The 24,322-nt window shown below is 51.1% G+C and overlaps 1 protein-coding gene across 1 annotated transcript in view; it reads left to right on the forward strand.

Moving 5' to 3' along the window:
* LOC149350431 (uncharacterized) overlaps positions 1-24,322 on the forward strand; it is a 46,076-nt gene that overhangs the window by 11,038 nt on the left and 10,716 nt on the right. The window lies entirely within an intron of this gene.

The raw sequence follows: 24,322 nt of genomic DNA on the forward strand, positions 1-24,322 counted from the left end.
GTGCGCGTGCGTAGGGAACTAAGGCATAGGGGAATGATAATTCTTTTAGAACTAAACTTCAACAGAATTGCCTGTCTGGTTGGGTTTGATAACTTACAATTCTTTTTACTCGCGGTGTTTCTCAATGGTAAATTATTAGTGCAATACTTTATGGCTGAACACTTCTCAAACACATTTATTGTCGACGTTTCGACCACGGTGCGTCTTCTTCAGTCCTGAAGAAGACCGCACTGCGGTCGAAATGACCGACAATAATGTGTCTTTGATAAGCGCTTACTTCGCTCAACCTTTTCCCTGCCGAAGCCAACGAAAATTACTTTCGTAACTGGCAAAACACAGGGTTAGTAGGAGAGACATGGGAGAAGCCTTTGCCCTGCAGTGGGCGTAGTCAGGCTGATGATGATGACGCTCAGCTAGCTTGTCCATGTGCTTTGTTGTCTTTGCGGTACGTGGCTCAAACGCCCTGGCCAATCGCGTTCATTCCAATACACGTCGCAAGACCGCTGGTCGTTTAATGCTAATCGTTGCCACAAACAAAACCAACGTTTGCGGGAAAGATTTCGCCTACTGCGCTCCACATTGCTTCTAGAGATTAATGATGACCGTCCCCTCGCCACCTGCTCACGTCAGCGCGTCACGAAAAGGTGCGCAAACTTCGAGCGTGCCATCCCCGTTTGTCATACGCCGCCGCGGCCAGCGCTGACGGCGTAAGCCAGGCAGCGTCAATCAAGTCCGCGTCGTCCTTTTCACCTGCGAAGCTACGCCCGCCGCCGTGCCGCGGCTGCAGCCTCGTGGAGGACGCCAAAATAACCGCTCCGGGATCGATCACAGCGTGCGACCACAGTGGGCGTGCGGCCGCTTACGCAGGGATGGCAGCGAAAAGAAAGCAGCAGGCTGCCCCCCTCCGCACAAACGGCAATTTCCCTCTGTCAACGATGTTTTTCTCTGTCGGTGATATGGCGGAGCTCTACGCGCTGCGCGCACGGCGATGGCGCCCGTGTTTACGGTCGCGGGAGGCCACTAATGAGAAGCCCTTCTAATTTTCTCCGCGCCGTACGGACCGCTCTGGCCAAGACCTACTCAGCTCCGGCACCAGCACAGATAACATTGCTCCAGAGCGCCTGTCCTAGTTGATCTCCTTTGCCGTTAGGGTCGCAACTCTACCAATGACGTGGCGCTTCTCGCAATCTCTTGCTCGAGTCGATGGCAAAATATTTGCGCTCACTACTTGCTATATTCGCACCTTTTCAACGGCTTTCGCACTCGGTTCGCAGAACTTAGCTATGTATTGGGTCAAATTATCATTATTTGTGGGTGGACAAAAAAGAAACGATGACGGATATAACGCATAATCGCAGGTGTCCACACGACTGGCTAACGTAATTGACCCGGTACGGAACAGATCCATAATACGTCATTTTAGACACATAATTACATAACAGGTTACAACCTGTCCGCACACGTATCTAAACGAATCTCAAGCTTGCAGAACATTACTGTACGCTGCGTTGGCGAAAAGTTGTGTATTTGAAAGCTTCTAAGTTGTAGACGCCGTGTTCTTTAACTCTCAAAAAACAAGTCCACAGCTCACGAATGAAGCTACCGGACAGCTCGCCGTTCACGACAGAATGACTCCGGAGCTGCCACAAAAAGCAGACAACAGGTTGTCGGAAGGCTTTCAGCAGCCTAACTGCAAAAGCGCTTTGGTGCACGTCTCCCTATAGAGACCCGGCATCTGGGCAGGTCTGAAATTCTTGTAGGTCTCGGTGCTAGCTTGTGGCAGCGCTGCTTGGATGACCGCCCTGCATGCGCGACTGCCCATCGCCCTCGCTTGTTGCCTTCTCAGGGCAATACCGCGGAAAAGTTTGTAGAAAACCACAGTAAAGAACTTGCGTTAGTATGGTCCTCCAAGCTCGGTCCTCAAGCGGACTCGAACGGCGCGTTCAGTAATAAGCTTTCGGGTTGTGTAGGCTCCGAGTTCACGTCATCTGCAAAAAAAACTTGATCGCGAAATTTAAGGTGAGGTGATGACGAGCGGCCAGAGTTGATATTGCCTCCGCCTTTAGAAATCCGAGTCCACACTGGCGCACGTTCATGGCTGATTACGGCCGCTTAAAATTGTCTCTTGGGTGATTCTTAGAGCAAGTAGGAATTCCTAACCGCGGGAGCTATAGGAAAACTTCAGAGACGTTAGCTACGCCCTGATTCGTACTTGCTGTGCAACTCTGTGAAAGCAACGAAAATATTGTGGTCGCAAAAACGTATCACAACGCCGCGCAACATTTCTAACTTGTTCGCAGTTTCATGGAACCTGCGAAAGCCGAGCAGCAGCTTCCGCACATGTGCTCTCCACTCGCACACGCGAGCCAACCGCACAAGTCTGGAAGCCGTTTGGCGTCGTCACAAGAGTAAATATTTTCTTTTTCAACATTATCAGGTGCCCTCTTAACGCTTGGGGGAGGAAACAGCATTTTGAACGGGTGCGAACAAGGTTATGAACGCAAATGCAGCAATTTTAGTAAGATCGTTACCTTAGGCAGCGTTGAACACCAGGTATGGTAGGAAATATTCTCTAGAACAGAAAACAAATCGTTACCCTTGTCACATGGGCGCCCTCAAATATGCAGGTGAGTCAAGGACCTTCCAGACTGAAACCCAAAGAATTGTGGCGCTGCTACACAGTAAGTCGCACAGCACTGTCAACTTCCTTTGAGAATTTCAATATTCTAGCACCGAACAATTTGGGATTACCATCGATACCGACGGTTTCATACGAGCAGTAACAATCAGCTCGCTGCTTTGACGAGGAATGAAGATAGTGTTTGTTTTTAAAATAAAGGTAGTTGACTGAAATAATGCCACTTTATGGACCTGCTGTAATTTTATTCATGCACTTTTAAGCATCTTTTAGGCGAGTACGTGTACCGTTCTCTTTGACTGGCAACACTGCCTTTGCTTAAGTGTTTTAAACCAGACTTCTCTGGCTCGTGCTAAGCAAGTTTTAAGCATGAAATGCTTTTAGCTCCCGTTGTCGGCAGTGTGGTGACGTCACGCCGAGACCGAGAACCAACATCCGGGCACTGAATTCCACTCATCCGGGCACTGAATTCCACTCATCCGGGAGCTGAAACGAGAGCATCCGGGCACCGTACGAGATTTAACGAGACTCTCTAAGAGAGAGGGCAGCTTAGAGCAATAGGGGAGCTCCAGGGCGAGAAGGGCTTTGGGCGGAAAAACTGCTTCCACGCCGTCCCCAAGGATGGCGCCGCGGTCCCACACTCACGCATGTAAAAGACCGGCCGCTGGGCCTTTAGCTCATGGCGTTTCCCCCCTTTGGCAGACAGATGTATACACGCTCGCGGAGTATTCGAACACGCTGCATATACATTCTTGTCAGGCCTGCGTCTCGTCGTGTCTGCGTACGCTTCTGCATCGTCCTGCATTTCAATGCCGCCACCGTCACAGCTGCTTAAGCCGAGCAATGGAACCTGACAGAAACCGGATACAGCTGACGAGGCAGGGCTGAAGAGATTCCCCAGACACTCACAGGAAATGATTGCGTCCACATGGACCAGTGCTCAGTATGTGTGGTGTGGTCTGTTGAACACTAGACCCATTTCAAGATTTTGACTAGTACCATCTACAACCAATGTGTTATGCCCGTAAACATTTCATGCTTACTCTACTCTCGGTTACGGGAGAGGCAGAGATTTTTTTAATAAGTTCTATTAGTCCAGCTTCAACTGGAACCAGTTCAACAAATTTTCGTTGTATATGCAGCTGCCATTACTATTTTGCAGAGTACATAGCTGCGAGAGGTTCGCAATGTACCGCTGGCCGTTCGAGGCGCACTACGACAGATCAGGCTTTCGAAGTCACCGTGTGCCACCGATTTAACACTGGAGAGCCGTTTCGAACAATCTTACTCAGCGGGAAGTACGGCACAAAGCAGTGACCTAGGGCAGGAAGGACGAGCGTCCCCACTATACTCTCTTTGCTGGTTCGTGTTTTTATTACGGCAGCTGTATAAGCTGCTTCTCTGGGGTAAACGGCGCCGTTGTGTGTCATAACTGAAAACTACCGCTTTCACCAGCTGACCAATCAGGACATTATCAAGGTGGGTCAATGCTTTTTTTTTTTCTCACGCTTCGCAAGGTTAGCGGAGTTTAGTCTTGTCTGCGACAGACAAGACTAAACTGAGTTCAGCGCGCAACTCGAGGGATAAGTCAAAGCATACCATTCTATCGTGACACCGCTGTTATCGCTTCTTTCTGTTACTCATAGAAGTGTAACTAACGTATTGTGCAAGTTGCGGACAGAGGACTACATGACTCCGGAGAAGGGAGAAGCACGGCACCCACAGATGGGCACGCCCGTTTATCAGCGTCGTGTGAGCGTTATGGCTTCAACAAAGAGGCAAAGGAATGGTATGGTATGGTATGGTATGGTATGGTATGGTATGGTATGGTATGGTATGGTATGGTATGGTATGGTATGGTTTAACGTCGCGAAGCAATACATTCGCTACGAGGGATGCCGCAGTGGAGGGCTCTGGATTAATTTCACGTACCTGGGGTTCTTTAACCTGGGCTGACATCGCACAGCACACGGACGTTTTTGCATTTCCCCTCCGTCGAAAGCGGCCGATCGGGGCGGGAATGGGATCGATCCCGCGACCTTGGCACCAGCAGCCTAGCGCCAAAGGCACTTCACCGCCACAGCTAGTCAGACAAAAACAAAGAAAGGAGAGAGGGGGAGGTTAAGCAGGCATAACGCGCAATTGGGGGCTCTACAAGGGGAAGGGGGGGATAAATAGAGAGAGAGAAAAGAGAAAGAAGATAAAAGTCAAGAAAAGTCGGGAATAGTGAGCATATACCAACAATCCCAAAACAAAGCTTCGCTTGAACTTACGTGACAAAGTCGTGGTGTACGGCGCCACAAAACAAGAACTCACGGCGTATTCTAATCGGCGATTGGGAACGTCGCCCTGAATCCGAGAAGCACATTATTCGTAGCTGTTCAGTCAGAACTAAGGATTTGAATCCAAGTCGCCCACTGTAACACGCCCTTAGGTTTCGCGGCGCAAGAAAACGTGTTCCGGGTCATTGATTGGAATGTGCCATTAGATTGCGATTAGAGCGAGTAGGATCCGTTGAAAAAAAAAGTGTCAACGGACCTTCGCTGATTTTGAAAAAAAAAAAGTTTTTACCCACTTTCATATCAGAACACGACTAGTTGCCCCTGAAAACGCAGATCATATTCTTTATTGATAGTGCAAATTGCGTGACAGATAGATTTGCTCTTCATCTCTTGAGTTCACAATTGTTCGCGAAACCGCGCTAGAAATGCCCTGCTTTTTGTGGACGACTGCACTGCTGTGAATAACGGACATTTCTTTACACGCAACCTACCCAACGAAATATTCCATCGTCAGAAGAACCGAAACGCGAGCGTCGCCGCCCGGCGCTGCGTCACACTCAGGGCATTGTTTACCGCTGCCAGGGGAGCGTGTGCTCGGTCACCGAGAGGCGGACTTGTTGGACGCGGCACCTGCGCGGACGGCTGCGTGCGCATCGCGATCGGCGCTTTCTCGCGCTGCGGCCGCGCGTAATCCTTTAACAACAGCTAGCGTGACTAGGGCCTATAAATATTTTCCGAGACGTTTCCCCAAGTCACGCCAAGGTGACAAAGAGCCACGCCTGCACCGTAGCGCAGCGACGCCTCGGGAGGCGCTGCGGCGTCGTTTCGGCCGCGCTTCGAAGCGGCCGAGCTGCAGGTGCCCTCCCCCACCCCGCCGCCGGGTACCTGGGCCCGAGATAGCACGGCGCCCCGCGCACGCCAGCCACTAAGCGCCCGCATTTGTTCGCGCCCGCGCCGGCCACGATAGGATCCCGCGGAGCAGTCTCATTTGCAGAGTGATCGAAGGAGCGCCGAGAAGCGGCCACGCGATCATTAGCCTTCGCGAAGGACTCGGTTTCAGCGCGCCGTGTTGCTCCAGATCGCGGCTCCGATAAGGGCGCCCGGCACCACGTGCGAGCTGCTCATCTGCGAAGCCATCAGGGAACCCTCGGCGACAGGCCATCTGTCGCCCGGGGGGAAGAGGGGGTGCGCATTCTCTAGGACCACCCGGGGCCGCTGCCGCCGCGGATTAAAGGGATTACGCACGCTCGTCGCGCACGCGAGCGTGTTGCTCGCTTCGCAGCGTTAGGTCACAGGTGTAATGGTCGAAGCCGCCGCCTCTGGGAACCACTCGAGCACGGGCAGGCTTTGGAAAAGGGTTCGCGCCGACTCGAACTCGGCCTTCTTTTGCATGACAAATGGCAGCATCGGCCGGGCCACGAGGAGGGTAATTTCGGCTACACTATTCGAGTGCGGACCACATAGCGTGCCACCGAGAGACGTTCGCCGAGTCGCTCCGTGCGCTTGAAATTTTATACTTCTGATACCAAGACCTGTTATTTGTCCATTGTCCTGATGAGTGCCAAGTTACCCTAGCAGCAGTGGTATAGGAACACTGTCTAAGGCGGACTTAAGCTAATGCATAAGGCTTGAAGTCTAATAGCATAATCATGTGTTAGAGTTAAAGACCCCCTCCCCCCCCCCCCCCCTCCCAAGTCCCGCGCTTACCTCGATTACAGAAACGCGTCTAATAAAGCATGTGGGCTAGTGCTGGAAAATCGTCCACAATGAATAAAAATTTTAATTTTTGCAGCTAATTATCGAGTTATGTTCGGGAACGAACTATTGAGTAATAGCGCAAAAATTGCTAGCACAAAAGGCTGTTTGCTAAGGTGTGTTACGCCATCCCGCTCCGCTGTCATAAGATACAAGCAAAGCATGTGAGAAGGCAAGGTGTTGGCCTATCGACAGCTAGAACTGAAGGTCATTGGCCTGACGAATGCTAAAGCAACTGAGAAAATGTTGGCACTTGACTGAGGCTTTCGCATTATGCTCTTTTTGCTTAGTGTTTCCGTCTGCTGCCTTCATTTTGGCAGTTGAACATGGACGCTCGGAAGACAACTCTAAATTTACTAGCAGAGGTAGAGCCAGGCGCCACCTTCATTCTTAGGGGATGCAGATAAAATACATCCATCCAGAGGAAGGCCAGATCGCTTTGTGGGCGGTGGTTACTACAGTGCTCGGCCCCCTCGTGGCAGCTATTCTGTAAGTCCTCTGAAAGTAAAGAAGTCCAATCTCGGAAGAACATACAGGTTCTAAGAAATGGGACTGGATTCAGCTGGTGCGTTCTGAATAAACCGCTTAAACGAAATGAGGGACCACAGCTAACGCCCGGGCCTGAGTGGAAATGAACTCCATTCGTGATTGGCACCGTCAATAAAACCGAAAAGCAAGCAACTCGGAAGTTCGCATTCACTGCTGTCGATCTGGCCGGAATGTAAGGAACGCCAGCAAAGGATATCGATTCTTAATTTCCAGAACCCGCGCAAAGAAATCTCCTTTTAACTCAAGAAAAAGACGCGGGAAGCACACCGAGCTGCAGGGTGCCCAACTTGATTGCGTCCAGAATGGGGGACGGTAAGAAGCTGAGTTTATTTTTGCGCTGCCATGACCATTTTCTTGCCCATTTCCGGGACAATGCAGATGTTTGATTTTGGTTGCGTTTACTAGCTCTACATACTTTTTTTCCTTCCCGCTTTAGTCTTGCCGAAATGAAGCCAGATATCATAGGGCACCTTAAGCTGTAGATACGATGTAGCCAAGCCTTCCGTTATTTCACTAGTGCGTCAGTGTGACCACCCAGATTTTAAAAGCACGAAAGACACTGTCAGTGGTACGTGTTTGTCCCCGCGGCTTCTCTACGCCACCATAAACGAACGGAAAGAATCGCTTCGGTGCTGTGGCCGTTCTTTCCAAAACTAACTTTCTATAATCTTGCCTTCTTAGCTTCATTTTGACCGTAATACGTACTGCACTAATTTTTAATACGGATGAGTCAGTTGTTAGTGAAATCAGGGGAATGCATTTCGTCCCAGCTGCCAGGACATGAATGCGTAACCTAACGCGTCATCCATTTTTTTGTGTTATTAGTTGCATGGCCGCCTTTCCGAGGTAAACGTTTCACATTCTTCATTTTCAACATCCACAATTTTGGCGGACTCCCCGACAAATGGCTGTACGGAGAGCTTGACGAGGTCAGAGAGCCGTTGCCAGGCAACAACGACAGCAATAGTTTTGCACAATCATATGTTGATAATAAATGAATGTGGACAGTTTTTAGCACAGAATAACAAAGAAATGAAGCAATAACATCATAAGAATACACTCCAGAAACAAAGCTCCCGTTTCAATACAGGCATAAATACAGCATAAATGGACACATGAAAACCACAAATGAAAATAATTCTTAGGTTAATTACATATGATACCACTACAAGGTGGAAACAGCAACACAATACAGATCAATCGAGAATAATTAAGAGAAGAATTTTGCGGGCTAAGCTAGAATTGTTGAGACTGTAATGACGTAGCTGGTACTTTATAGGTAGGAACGGGCGTGATAAAAATTAAAGACTGCAAAAGGTAATTTGTTTAGTGGCATGGAATCACCCGTTTTTCAGAGGAATGTGTTATACAAATATTAGAACGTGTTGTTGCACGCAGTAGAAGATGCATTATAATTTGCTGACATGGTTCGTTACCAAAGTGTACGTAGTAGGCGAGACGGTAGTTGTTAAGAGACTGAATACTGAACATTTGATTCTGATTAAATCGTTCTTTTTAAGGATGTATATACGGTACCTTGTTTACACAACGTACGGCTTTTTTTTCTGTGGAGACAAAAGGGTAGCAATTTTTTTTATTGCTTTTTCCCCAATGCTAAATATTGTCCTTTTACTCCGTGGAATATAACTAAACTGAAGCAGCCATTGGAAACACTAATTTAGGTTTGACGTCATTAAGTATTCGACATTCAATAATCAGAGCACAGGCAAATATGTGCCATGATGTACGCTGATAAGCACGAAGGGTTGTCCTCTTCCCACAACGTTTTTTTTTTTTTTTTCACGATGGCTTCCTTCCTTTTTTTTCTTTTTTTTTTGCTCACAAGGCAAGAAATTCCGAACTCCTCTATATAGCAGCAAGCTTTGCTAAAGCAAAACCGTGCACCCTGCGAGCTAATGAAAATATCTTCGTTCACGTGCTCGGTAGCGGTGAGCGCTAGTATAATGAATGTAAAAATACCAGCGCATTCATGGGACGGCGGCTTTTCTGCGAGGCTCTTGCCCTTCCACGTGCCGTTTTCCTTTTGAGCCGGCGTCGCGCCGAACTTGCATGTGCGTCCACATCCGTGGCGCTATTGTTCGGCTCCAAACCAGACGGCTGACTTTGCAAACGGCGGAACGATGCGCGCGCACATGCAGACAAAAAGAAAGTATGGTTAGTAATTTTTTAAAAATCCATCGCCTGACACAAAAACGCTTAGATAAACAGCGCAGCGGAGGCTTTCAGCGATTCACGACGGAGAGGAAGGAAACGGCAGTCGCTTTCACGTGGAGTTCTCTTTCGAGTTCTCCGGCGTCCGCCGAAGCCCGGGCAGCAGCGTATCGAAGAGCAACTTTCCGCGGCGGAATGTTGCGCCCTGGCGCGAGGGCCGCGTGCACGCCGCGGCAGGCTGCGGCTATCGGCTTCCAGGGCGCCGGCCACGCATTGATTCGAGGGCGCCAAAGAAGCTATGACCGAACCCTATTAGGCATCCGGGAAGCCCGAGCCGCGTGCCCACTGCCGGACGAACTGGCAGCGGCTGCTGCTTTGTTCGCCCCCCCCCCCCCCCCCCCCCTTTCGGCGGCAAATGCTTCCGGAAAACGATCGCACGGCCGGAGTACTCACAGATAACCCCGCGTTCGATCCAAAAGTCAATACGGCCCAGCTTCCGCCACGCCACGCCAGCCTCGACGCAATCCTAGCGAGGGCCGTCCAAATCCGCCGGATCCTGCTGCTGCCACCGCCTCCACGGAGCGCCAGCCGGCTGGTCACGGGGCCCGCACTAATCACGAGCCCGTGACCGGAGCCCGGCCGAGCCCCAGTGCCGGCCCAGTTGCGGGACGCGATGGGCTGACTCACGCCTACGGGCGACGCCGCTGACAACTTGAGATACGAGCCAGCGGTTGAACACTCCTGGGCAGCAATACAGCTTTCTGACGAGACGCGTTCCGAGTTCAGCTTACGCCCTGGCTTCGGCAAGCATGCCAAGCGTAATTCGGAGGTTATCGAGTTTGTTTCGCGGCATAAACGGCCCAGTAATTTTTTCTCCTGGCGTGACAGTCGCTTAGTCTGCTCTAAAAATGACTGTGCGGGATGCAGGAATACTTCGGCTAGCTGAGCTCATATATTCCTTCCAGCTTTCTTGTGGAAAAATTGCGGAGGGCGCTTAAGAATGCGAAAGCTTTATTTTTTCTATTTATTTCTTTATTTCTGTTTAATTTCCTTTATTTTTCTGTTTATTTTATTTCCTATTGACGCACCTATTCATTAGCATGCAGTCGTAAGGCAACGCAGATATTAGGTTCATCTTGGTTCGCTGAAAAGCCACGTGGTTTTGTGGCCTGTGGGCTGTTTGCTCGCATCGCGTTCTGGAAGTCGTGGGTTCAATTCCCTTCACCCTCGGAAGCAAATTTATTTTTCTTTGATACCACGCCGATGCCATGTTCGATTTTTGGGACTATACTTCTGCGGTAAACGGCAACGCTAGGTTTTGTTGCTGATGAGCCATATAATGCTATTGCATTAATAAGCTGTGCTAGAGCAGTTTCCAGTATGTTAAGCCTGAAGTCATCACTTCTACTTGTAGAGGCGCTCACATGAACAGGTGCGCTCTCTTAAGTCTCCTCTGAGCTCTGTTCTCGACGGACTCAAGGAATCATGTAATATCGATGTCACAAGTCTCCCGCACGCGCGAAAAGTGATCTCGCCGCGTAGTTACCAACGTTTTCAACGACGACCACATTTCACTGTCCCACATGGCACGCGAATCCAACTTTAGTCGACACAAGTTTTGGTCTCAAGCCACAGGCTGGTAAAAGAGTTATTGGCATCGGTGGCGGATCACACGTCCTGAAGACTTTTGTCCCGATAGTATGTAGTCGTACCAGCTGGTCCAAGCACTCTACTTTCAAAACAGATTTTGCTACGCACTTCGTACCCATCACTCTAACTTCCTGTAATTAAAAGTATTATCATTTCATAAGGCGACAGTTTCGTTTTCTCCTAAGATCATAACCGGCACTGGGTTACTTAATGGGCGCCCGGTGTGTGCGAAAGCGATTGTCACGTTAGCCGCGCGCATGGTTCTAAACAAGCGTTTCGCACACTTCTTGGATTGCTGTGTACGTAAAAATCCGATCATTTAGCGAAGCAGTCCCCTGGTCTAAAATGGGAACGCACTGCGACTATCATATCAAGGTGCAAACGCACAGGAATCGGCAGAACACATCACCTTGCGTTGTGGTATAGCGATTCAGGCTCCCCGTATATGGGTTCAACCAACAAGTTGAGTGCTCTGCAGCGGGAATAATTCTCGACATCGGCCAATATTTCGGTCGTGGCCCTGTATCCTTAATAATAATTTCCTTTCGAATAGAGACTCATTTCAGCGATTCACACCAAATTGGCCCGATCGCCAACTTTCTTTAGTTTTCTGTGTTTATCTCTTCACCTGAAAATACTTAATAGTTCACACTCAGCAGTGTAGCGCTGTTTGTTTGAGAGCTTTGTTAACCCTGTAAAGAGGTTCCAGGAGTCTAGGTTGCTTTATGTTTGTAAGTTCAACAAAAATTTGATCATTGCTAGCCCTTGCAAAACTGTCCTTGGGATGGCAGGTTTACTAGGGTTAAAATGCGACAGGCGCGCAACAGGTCCAACAGGCCCTTGAAAAATCCGCCATTAGCTTTTGTACGCCTTAATTATTAAGCCGTGGTTTGGCCTCAGCCTGTGCATGACGTCCACTTTCTTTAGACTGTAGCGCGCCGTCGTTCGGCTACCTGAAGTTCTGGGTGTTTTATTCAGGAAGTTATACATATAGGCCAGTCGGAGAGCAAGAAAAATCACTCTAATACAGAATTAACCCTCAAGTTATAGAGTGACTAACAAGATAGCTCATTTTGAACCCCAGGTGGTCGAAATCTCCGGAGCCCTCCACTACGGCGTCTCACATAGCCTTAGTCGCTTTGGGACGTTAAACCTCATAAACCAACTAACCAACCAACCATTTTGAACTCTGAGCGAGAGGGCATGTGCCATCTAGGCTGTCGTCCGTTCCTATACTCAACGAGTTCGGAGCCTGCGCGTTTCTGAACTCTGAAAAAGCCTGGTCAGTGCCCTGGTTAAGCGAAAGAATACTCTGTTCGTTATGCCATTTGTTGCCTTGATTGGCTTTACTGTGGCGTGCAACAACTGTCCAATTTCGCCTCAAGCAGAGAAAACCGCCCATGTTTTCTAGCTGCTGTCCAATAGCAAGCAATGACCTGGCGGTGCATGGCAGTATACCGATTCTGAGGAAGCCTTTTGTTCCATAAAAAGGCAGCTGCTAACCTTGTTCTTCAGTTGTCGGCATCCAGTAGCGAAAACGACTCTAGGCACTTGTGCGGTGGCCTTTTAAGAAATTTGCGGAAGACCTTTGCGAGAGTCGGCATAGTTGCGAGGGCCGAGGAAGCCAAGCCGAAAAACAACGCCGAAAACAGTTCCACACCAGGAGCGCAATTTCGCTCCGGCACCGGTTTCCTAAATAAGTCGTTAGCCTCCTTTTCCTCTCACCCGCTCCAGCTTAGCGGGGGCGCCGAAACGAAGGTTAGCCCCTTTTCGTCGCCGCTGCATAAGCGCGGGGCGAGGCCGTCAATTTGCGCCGCCATTTTCCCTCAGCGCGGGCCGCGCGTGCAGGGAGCGAACACCTGGTCAGCCGCAGGGGAGCCACGCATCTCAATGAAAGTCGCCGCCCACCTGGGAGAGCTCCCCTGCTCGGCGCCGGGAGCGTCAGCTGCCTCCCCACGTCGCGGGCGCCGCCGGGCTAACCACGCCGCATTACGAAACGCTCTCACACGCGCGCCGTTTTCAGCGCTGTATCTCCGAGCGCAGAATCCTCTTAGCGCAGCACCCCGCGCCGCACGCTCCCCCGCTTCCGCCCGCCCAACAGCTGCGGGGGCCTCTCTCTCTCTCTCTCTCTCTCTCTCTCTCCCCCCCCCCCCCCCCCCCCCTCTCTTCGCGCCCGCCACGCCACGCGCGCGGCATAAAAGGAGAGGGCGCGTTGCTGAAACAACAACCAAATAGGCCCCAGCAGCTGGCAGAAGAGAAAGAGCTGCGCAGCAAGTATATACCCTCGAGTAACCGCATGCATCTTTTATTCCGGCCTGTCCAGACCGAACACAACACTGTACGGTGTGGGGCTTTCGTGCGCTCGCGTGCTTTTCCCGGTGCCTTCGGACGCCGGCCAAATCTGAGGAAACCTGCTGCTGCTACGCTCGTGTGCTGACGGACTAGTCCTGTAAAAGGCCCCTTATCACTCCCGTCGAGTAGTCATAACGACTGGGATTTATTTATTTATTTATTTATTTATTTATTTATTTATTTATTTATTTATTGTTTTTACGTTCTACAAAGCCCCCGGTAGGAAACGAATTCGAACAGTCGTCACGCCCGGAACAGCTGGCTTAGTCCTCCAAGGCGAGTCCTTGCTTTTGAAGGCTGGTTAATGTTTTAAGAGGACAATTGCAACTGTAAGTCGTCATCGTTTATTTTTCAAATCTACTAAATCTACTGACAGCTAGACCGGCGTAGTTCCAGAGTAAGTGAATACGAATTAGTATGTTTATTAGCATAACATCCGCGTACTAGGGCATTTTTGCGAAAGCGCAGCTCCTAGTTATTAAGGAGAAATCCTTTAATTCCTAATACTGTCGTTAGCAGCCGTGTCGGCAGATGTGTTCGCGTTTTGGTTACGTGCCTTATATGGGCATATGCCAATCATTGCTTAATCGATAATTAATTGATGGCATTCGAATGATATCGGAACGCGATTTAAAGTTCTCTATGATAATTGCATGGTAATTAACCTTTCTAGTCAGACCAGACCAATAAATAGAATCGAGTAGGAAATTGGTCGAGTTGGGGAATCGAACCAGGGTCTTCGGAGTGCGAGACGAGCACGCTAACCACTCCGCCATGCCAGCTCGATGGTTTGGAATGAACAAAGGCGCGTCTAGCTAATACGGTGTCTTCCTTCACTCCCATCTTCCTCCCTTCCCGTTACGTTGAGGTTCAGGTGTCCACCGAGATATGCGAGGCAGATACATTTCCTTTCCTCAAAAAACAATTTACCGACGAGCAAGGCGTAGAGCCGAACGGGCGATGGCGTTCTGTGGACTCCCTGACAGCGTTGCAAGACGCTGTCGCGTTCCACTCTTAGAGGAGAAGCTTAAAATCAGCTTAAAGCATGTTCCCCACATCGGTGACACAAGCAGCAACACCGCGCTTAAGGCTTTCGCCTCACCGCACTTTAGGTCAGCAAAGTGCCCCCCTGACTTATTTCTTAGCTCCGGCGTGAACACCTATCTTCGCTTGCCCAAAAGCTGGCCCTATAACAGAGTTTTTCGAAGGCCGCACTCAAGCATTCGCAAACTACCAGCGACAGTTGACCTCGGTTGGTTTTCATTTCATTGGCTGCCACAATAGCAACAAGATGAAGCAGAACGAATAAGTAGTTCTACACTCTCCAGAGCTCGTTACGGGCACTCCTTTATCTTTTCCTTATTCCATGCTAACCGCAACTCACTCAATCCAGCAATCTAAAATGCTGCCGCAGTACCAGCAGCACAGCTTTTGCCGAGAACGCTGCGCGTGGGACAAACTCATGAAGCGGGTGCTACCAGGAGACAGGCGAGACCGTGCGTCAGGGGATCCGCCAGTTTCGCTTCCCCGTCGCCCTGTATACTGCGGGGTCGCAAAACTGCTCGACGATTACGGCACTTCCTGTGCTCACTTATGGTTCAACTGCCGATTCATGGCTAGCTCAAGTTGCGACTATAAGTTTTCAGGTAAATCTTACGCTGATTCCAACATGATCAGCCGCGCACCTGTGCGAACCTGTGCGACAGTTATTGGGCCTACAATTTTTATGCAAGGAATCGCCCCACTTGGGCAAGGCAGTGCGTCGCTCTTCACAAACCCTCCAGTATGTGCCACCTGAAATATATGACCTGGAGGGAGGGGGGGGGGGGGCTACTATTACTACTACGCTGGCTACTAAGAATATAGAGCAGAAAATGAGTCTGTAATTGTTACACGAGTTAAAACAATTTTTAAGCAAATTATATGCCCAAATCGTATAAAAATTCGATTTCTAACGATATTAAGTACGTAATCACCACGACGTCTTAGCGAACACCAGCAGTTTCGGACTTGTTTGTTCTCAGCGTAGCGATTTTATAGGTGACGTTCTTAGTTCCTGTCGTGTCCGGTCGCTGTGTTGAATGCAGCGAAAGACGCACACGGTACTTTTAGACTTCGTTTATTTAAAACCGATGAGGGTGCGACCAGCGTCGACCGAGGCAGGAGCCGAACTGGCCGCCCGAAGAAAGGAGGGAGCGGACAAGCGTCCACGGGAGGGAGTGGCTTCCCAGAACAGGAGGAGGGTGCGGGGGCGCACCGTGGGGGGGCATCTGGTGACAGCGTGCGACGAGGGGCAAGTGTCGTTAGGAGGAGGATTGAGTGGTCGTTAGGAGGAGGATGCGAACTGTCGTTAGGAGGGGAATGCGAGTGGTCGTTAGGAGGGGGCGCACACACACAAAAGCAATAAGGGGACACAACACTTCCTTCCCCCTTAGAAAGTTGCCTGGTATCGTGCAGGGGGTCGGCGCTCACGCGTGGAGGCGCGCTGGCTTTGTGCGCTCGGGGGAGAAACACTTGTAGGCTGGCTGTTGTTCGCTGTGTCTCCTAGGTCTGTCCTGGGCGAAGTCTCTTCTTCCGGGAAGAGGTGCCAGGCTATGTGGGAAGATCGTGCACGTGTTCTCTCCGCTGGCGGACAGCTCTCAGACGGCGTCGTAAATCTACGCAGCTGGTTGAGATGTCGGCGTGCTACTGTGCCATGTATGTTGACGAGCCAAGAGCGCAGGCCTATGCGTCTGACAATTGTAGCTTCCTCCCAGCGTGGCTTTTTCAGAAACTGTCGGGCGAGGACGCGCTGCCCCTCATTAAGCGTGCCGCAGCGCGGAATTGCTTTTTCTTCCCGGCACGTCTCTGCCTTTGGCTCGGGGAGGATGGCTGTGAGCTGGGTTCGCATTTCACGCTCGAACATCATTTTCGAGGGGGTCTCGCCTGTTGTGCTCTGAACCGTCGTGTGCTGCTTGAAGAGAAAGCGCGCAAGGCGGCGCTGCAGCGAGCCTGTCTGATCTCTTTCAAGGGCGCGTTTTAGCTCGGCTACGTAGCGCTCGGCTTGTCCGTTTGTCGCTGGGTGGTAGGGGGCCGATGTAACTGATGAGATCCCGTTGTCGCGATAAAACTTGAGGATCTCCGCAGACACAAACGGTGTTCCGTTGTCCGACACTACCTTGCGCGGCAGGCCGAACGTTGCAAATAGTGATCGGAGGTTGTCAATGACTGCTGCCGAAGTCGTCTGTCCCATTTGCCTTATCTCAAGCCACTTTGTGTAGGCATCTACGACCACAAGGAAAGTGCAGCCCTCAATTGGTCCTGCAAAATCAATGTGCAGTGTGTGCCATGGTGTGTCTGGCTTTTCCCATTCTGGGACAGGAGCTTTCGGCGGGGCGCTCCGGCTGCTCTGGCAAGGCTTGCATTCTCGCACCACTGTTTCGATGTCGTTGTCAATGCCAGGCCACCACATGTAGCTTCTGGCACACTTTTTCATTGCAACGATGCCCCGATGTCCGGCGTGGATGAGAGACATAGCTTGTGCGCGTAGTTCTCTCGGCATCACAACTCGGGACCCAAATATGATGCAGCCGCGATGGGTGCTCAACTCTGTAGCTCGCCTGCGGTAAGCGTCGAAGTTGTCCCCTTTGAGTTTATGCACGTTGCCTTGTTGAACAGCTGTGTAAACTAGCCGGAGAGCTGCGCACTTCTGCGTAGATGCTGCAACTGTGCCTGCTGTAAGCGGAGGTTCTGGCAGTGCTTCGAACATCAGAACGTCTCCTGGTGGAAATGGTTCGTCAAAAGTTGCGTCTAGTGGCAGACGGCTTAGCGCATCGGCGTTTTGATGTTTGCCGCATATCATCACGCCTAGTGGAGAAAACCAGTTTCTCCCTAGAAGGCTTGATCCTGTGCCCTTCACAACAAGCAGAGGTAGCGTATGGGTCTGGCCGTTGTAGTTAACCTGCACGTTGGCAGAGCCCAATAGTGGCAGATTCTGTCCTGACCACGTTCGCAGGTGCGTGTCGTCTTGTTGCAGGGCGGGTGCGTCAGATGGCCATGAAGTTCGGAACGTGTCCTCACTGATCAGAGTACAGGCTGCGCCGGAGTCCACCTCGAACTTAATCAGCTGGTGATGTACGCTTACTTCTGTAAAAATCTTCGGTCGCGTGCCGAGATTCATGGTGTTCAGGTCGTACAACACAGATGGTGTTGCTGATGTTGTTCCATGGAGATCAGATAGCGGCGTATTCTCTGAGGCGTTGACGCTGTGATTAGGCTGGGAAGGTGACTTTATCTTGGCAAGTCTCCGTTTCGTAATGCATGCTCTTTCGATATGCCCTCGCTTGTGGCAAAAATTACACGTGGCTGACTGGAATCGACATCCCTGGGGGTTGTGTTGGTCGTCACACCGCCAGCAGCGTTGTGCCTTTTTGACCGATTTTACAACAACAGAAGGCTTGCGCACCTGGTTGCTTGTCTGGTGTACCGGCTCGGTGTTCCGGCGAATCCCTCTCTGCTGGTGACCGGCGCTCTCCGCTCGAACGGCGATGTCGTAAGCTTTGCTGAATGTGAGGTCCTTCTCAGCGAACAGGCGCTGCTGCAGTGACTCGTCACTCAGTCCGCACACAAATCTGTCGCGTAACATCACGTCCAAGGGAAGCATGGTGGTGTTAGCAGAAGAAGCTGCGTCTCCCTCCTGCCCGGTAGCTGTTGTCGACAGCGTTCCAAAATTGCAGTCGGCAGCGAGCTTCTTGAGCGCGGCTACGTAGGCGCTCACAGTTTCTCCTCCCAGTTGATCTCGTCGTTGGAAGCGAGCCCGGCTGTAGACCTCGGATGGCCTTGGGTCGTAGTGCTTTTGCAGTGCTGATACGATGTCGTCGTAAGACACTGCCGCTGGTGTGCTTGGCTGAATAAGGGCGCAGACAGTATCGTAGGTCTGCTCCCCGCACAGCGTCAGCAGGTTGGCCCTCTTCAAGGCTGGGTCTGTGATGTTGTTAGCTTCAAAGTAGAACTGAAGGCGTCCAACCCACGATGACCACGATGAGCCGTTGAATTCTGGTATCTGATTGGGAAACCCTCGCGTAGCCATGGCTTGTCAATAGCGTTGCGTAGCGCGGGTCGAATCCACTTTCTCGTCGCCACTGTCGTGTCCGGTCGCTGTGTTGAATGCAGCGAAAGACGCACACGGTACTTTTAGACTTCGTTTATTTAAAACCGATGAGGGTGCGACCAGCGTCGACCGAGGCAGGAGCCGAACTGGCCGCCCGAAGAAAGGAGGGAGCGGACAAGCGTCCACGGGAGGGAGTGGCTTCCCAGAACAGGAGGAGGGTGCGGGGGCGCACCGTGGGGGGGCATCTGGTGACAGCGTGCGACGAGGGGCAAGTGTCGTTAGGAGGAGGATTGAGTGGTCGTTAGGAGGAGGATGCGAACTGTCGTTAGGAGGGGAATGCGAGTGGTCGTTAGGAGGGGGCGCACACACACAAAAGCAATAAGGGGACACAACAGTTCCTTATGAGCGTGAACGAGCTCAGTGCTGCACCATCATTCTTAAAATATCGCAATCGGCGACTCCTTCCCTAAGCTAGCCGAAGCACAGTTCTGAGAAAGGTAATGCTGCACGCACCCTCCGGGACCGCCTTTACCGGCATCCCCAAGAGGGAGAGACATGAAAACACATACACTGGACAACGTTTTTATTTGCGCGTGTTTGAGAGGAAATTTCCGAACAAAGGGCGAGCGCAAAGTGACTGTTACTGTGTCAAACTCATTCGAGGCACATGCTAATGCGTTCATTCCGTTCCGAGACCTACCACCAGCGTTCAAACCTAATGCCATACCGAGAGCATCTACACGAGGAAACGACAGCACGTAGAGGTTCCGAATTCTGTGTAACGCCGAGGTTTCGAAGCCTTCTTCGGAATTTCTCCACAAGCTCGTGATACACACGACTGTTCCGAGCATATTCAAGTGTTTATAGATGCGCCAACGTGCTCCCGGTCAGCAAAAAGTCTAAATCGCTGCTGTGAGTACACGACCACATTGCAAGCTCGCTCTAGCAAATAAACACCCTGCTTTCTCTGCGAACGCAAACTAAAATATGCATGTGGCTTGCCGCAACAGCGATGTTAGAGACGCTTTGTCTGCATTGATGCTGTTCAAGCTTGCTCGCTCGACTGGTGCACGGCTAGCAATGAGTGCATGCCTTTCAACGCGGAGATTACTCGAATATTTGTCTTCATATCCCAACAGGACCAAGCTAATAGCAGCCGACAACCTTCAAGTGGATACGCCCCTTCAGTAGGCGCTTCACGTATTCTCTCTGAAATGTTCCATACGCAACGCTTCAGCTCTATACACGCTGCTTATAGCTGCACTGCCAGCAGGAGAGCAGTAGAGAGTAGTCACGTGACAGAAGCGTAGGATGGCTGCGCTCCTTCGTTGCCCACTGGAATGCATGGGCTGAATGCGAAGTTTTCCCTTTAGAGTCAGTTAATTAACTCTTATGAACTGCCTGCTGCCGCATCCACCGCAGTCGCCTATGCGCTGGTAGTTGCGGTGCACGTTTTAAGCATGACGGTTATCTGTAAGCGCGTTTAGAAAGTCATTACGAAGCATCCAGCGCAAACTGAGCACGACCCCTTTCGCCTGCCCCCGCCGTACCCTCCTCCTCTACTTTCCATCTTACTTTTCCGCCTTTCACCGTTACCTCCTCTTCCGCCTTTTCATTCTCTCCCTCCCTTCGCTATCGCTCTACTTCCATGTTCTTCGCTTTGCTGTAGTTCCTCCGGTTCGCCGTACTCTTCGCTTTTCTCTAGTTGTGCCGGTTACGCCGACGACGACGACGCGCAAGCCAGGAAAGGGCACCCAGGAGCTGCGCTCTAAAAGGCCTCCTTGTTTCCGCCTCCGCGAAGGAAGGGCCGGGAGCAGATGCGCTGAACGCTCGGGTCCGAGGCACGGCGCATCGACCATTGCGGACACTGCCAGGGGCATTGTCACCGGCCGAGCGCCTATATTACAATCGCGAACGCTCGGAGGGCGCGCAGGCTACGCCGTAGCCCCGAGGAGAAGCAGGCAGGGGGCGAACAACGAGCGGCAGAGGAACGGCGCTTCTCTGGGAGGAGGAAGAGGTGGGCGCAGCTTGGCGAAACACGTCCGCCACTGCCGAGTCCATTGTGCGGGGGGCGAGCGCGGCGCCGGAAGCATCTCAAAGAGCTCGACGCCAAAGTTGGGTCAGAGCCTGCTTTGTATGTGCGAGGCCGCCCTGAGCGGCAACAGACGAACGGAAGCGGCCGCCACTACTTGTTGATGTTGGCCGCGGCGGCGGCGCCCGCCAGATGGAGACGTTCGCAGGACCCGATCGCCGGCTACGCTGGACCCGGAGCGCTAAACTTCCCTTTTACCCGCGCGCCGTCCTTCTTCGTTTCCTTTTTTTGTCACTTTCTTGGGCGCCGTTGTCCCGCGCTACTGCGCCGAAAGAGAGACAGGCAGCGCACACTCTATCAAGCTTCGATTCCGCCGACAGAAGAGAAACGCGCCAGAGCGCGTGTCACAGCGCGAGTGTCGCCCGGACTCCGACGTGGCCTTTATTTCTCTTCGCTTCTTTATTTTTGTTTTTGCCTCTTCTCAGTGCTTCCTACTGCTTCCCGCTTCGCGAAAAAAGAAGCTGAAAGAAATAGCAAGCACTTGTCTGCACCGGGAAGTCAGACAGTGCAAATTAAAAACCCCTGAGCAGGAGAAATTCGCATGATTCCGCTCGAGCAACGAAACGCAACGATAGCGAATTCGTTAAAAAGCTTGGTCACCCTCTCCGCACTTCTTCCTTCATGACTGTATTTTTTATTGGTGGAAATTTTCCTACGTGACTAAGTGCACAAATTTATTTCTCCATCACAGTGCTAATTGGGCGCATGCGTTCTTTAGTCGTCAGCGCTGCAGATCGTACCTGGTTCAGCATTGAATTGAAATGGTAAGACCCTGTCCATCCCCCCCCCCCCCCCCCCCTGTGCCCTTTTCGGACAGAGAAGACGAGATGCAAGTACGTCGCATCAGGTGGAGGTTGTTATCTAAGTCAATCGCGTAGTTATAATGCAGCGAGGGAATTTCTGCAATATCAAGATGATGTAAATAATTGCTTGAAGGGGCTGCTGAGGAATGCGTGTAAACCACTGATCCCATTGATGTCGAAACAATAAAAAGAAAAATCAGCCATGGCACACGTCTTCGACCCGGGGCTCGACCAGCATTGGCCCTTGGGTGCAGAGAAACGTTGGCACCGCAAGTGTGACTCGTGTCAGCCGCGAAGGGCGGGCCAGGCGGCACGCGCGCTTGTTGCGCCCCCTCTGTCCGCCTCGAGCCATATTCGACGCTGCGCCCAAAGGGCCCGGCGAACAAACAAAAGGTCACTTGTTGATCGGACTCGCGCGAGCGTAGGGAGGGGGGGGGGGGGGGGGGATAAATCCTGGCCGCGGCGGCGCGCGCCGTGGCGGCAGCGCCATCGATTGCGGGCCGGCGTCGCGTGCCCGCGCGCGCGCCTCGCGGGACGCCGGGAAGAGCGCCAGATAAGGGGGGAGGCCAATGAGGAAGCCGAGGACGAGCGCGAGCCTAAAAGCTTCATCTCTCTAATGCCCGTGTCGCTTATCGCGGAACACGCGAAAGGCTGCGGCGGCGGAAGCGGAGAGTACATCGTCGGGAAAGTGTACGCCCGGCTACAAAAGGGTAAAAATGCGATGACGGCGCCGCCAGTGAGAAGAAAAAGAGAACGAAACGCGCGGGAAAGGCCGGCAAAATGGGCCCAGAAGGCACTGCGGGCGAGCGGAGCCGAGACACCTTGGGAGCGTTTATATACGACGCGCCAGACGAAACAAACATAACGTACCGAGGTCGGGGGAAAAAAGAGGGGACAGTGTTTGCGAACGCATTACTGCTGTTTGTTGGTTTCACTGGGCATGCAAGCGACCCGAGTCAAAACGCCGACGCTCTCGCGAGGTTTACGGGGCAGCCTGTGGGCGAAGCTATACGCTTTCGCCGGAGCAAGGCTCAAGTAAACAAATCTCAAGCTATGAGAGTGAAAAGAAAAGAAAATCTGCGGGTTTCCAGGCTTCGTTGGGATTATAATGCGGTCGTAAAAGTGTTCTCAGGATCGATCTTGATCTGGGCCGATGCCATCTAGAGTGTCCGGCCAATAGAGCCGTAAGGTCGTAAATTAAAGCCCTAAACGTCAGCTGGATGACGTTGGAAACGCTCGGAGGCGAATGTAGGCGGCAGTTTCTCGCCACTTCGAGGCCCCTCCCCGCCTGGGAAACAGTGGCGACAGCGCCGTCACTGTCATAAACATAACTTCCTGACAAGACGGAGACGTCTAGCCTCGCCAGCGAAGTGATCGAAGAGGCGCTGGATTCTGTTTACGTCCCTGGCGCAGTATTTCATGGGATGAGAAACGAAGGAGCAACAATGTGCGGCTTCGTATGGCAGTGGCGTCCAGTGTAATCCGCACAATGGCCGCCAGGCAGAGCCTTAAGACGTTTTCATAAACAAAGTCGAGCCGAAAATCTATTTCGCTTCAATGTCGGGCCACATTTTTCAGCAGACAATCATGCGCTGATCCGTAATGATAAGAAAACGGGGAGGAAACAAAATTGAGGAAGCACAGTCTGTGAAGAATTTTACGCCGAGGAAATGTTTGAGTTCTCGTAAAGGCACCGCGGCTTGTCTGTGAGTGGCAGAAACAGTGCATTCGGTGTCCTTCGATATTATTACCTGGAAGGGCTTTTCTTTCATTCGGTAGCAGGCACTCGTGAAACCGAAAAAAGAGGTTTTCTTCAATGTTATTAAAAGTTCCCTGCATGCAAGTTTTTTGTTGTTGTTTTTTTTCTAAAGTAGCAGAACATAAACCAAGCATAAACGGCGCTAATGCCTGCCCCCGAGGCTCATGTGCTCCTGTAGGGCATAATCTGGCGCTTGTCGCTTCGGCGCAAAGATAAGGATTCCGCATAGTTTGATTTTGCTCAAGTTCCGACGCACTGGAGCGCCCTGACGCAAATTTAACTCAGCGGTAACGGGCGCTCTGTACATAACAACACACTGATGAGTTCTAAACTGTTACATCTCAGGTGTTTTTGCGACAGCGCATTGTGGGAAAAATGAATATTGCGGAATTCTTGCATTTATTTCACAATGGCGTATTCCCTATAGGTTTCACTTTCAGTGAAGCTTGCACCTGAGTGTTGGCTGCTGTAAATATGCAATGGCGCACTGTAGTTTTGCCACTGTTCTGACAAAATTTGACGGTCGAATAAATATATATAAAATAATTTATCTTGAAATGGTATTTCTGCGAAGTTTTCAATGATTGTTTCTATTTATCCTGAAGCCTCTGAGATCGAACATTGCTTTACAAACACCTCTGCTTGCTTCCGGCCTTTTCTGCAAATAAGTGCTCTTCCTTTTCGCTCCAGACTCAATTTAGTATAACGTTACATGGAATTCGGGACAGCGTTCTAGTTCACTTTCTTCGCCAGGGCATGGGGTATGACAAGTAACTAAGAGTTCTGTTTTTTTTTTTTCTGCAAAAAAATATGGTGGTAGCGAAGGTTCCATCTGAGAACCTGTTTATCGGGGGCCTGTAGCCTATAGAACACTCGGCTACGGAGCGACATATACATGCGTATGGACGTATTAGCTTATAGCCCTGCAGCGTGAGATATGGTAATCGTGGGGCGAGAATGAATGTTTTGGACAATTTTCTTCTTTGTTTCAACAAACACAACTTTTAATTCTGGAATGCCCACTTTATGTTCTAGATGAAGCCGGCCGAAGAAAGCGATTGGAGCAGTAGACTCTTCAAAAAAATTTTTTTTCACCTAAAGGGGTTATAAGTTTTCTCCATAGACGCGCATTGTTAAACTTTGAATGATTTTAGTACAAATATTAGGCGAGGCATGGAGAC

Source organism: Amblyomma mixtum, chromosome 3 (genome assembly GCF_055824585.1).
Source record: "Amblyomma mixtum isolate Tamu chromosome 3, ASM5582458v1, whole genome shotgun sequence".
NCBI classification, from domain to species: domain Eukaryota; kingdom Metazoa; phylum Arthropoda; class Arachnida; order Ixodida; family Ixodidae; genus Amblyomma; species Amblyomma mixtum.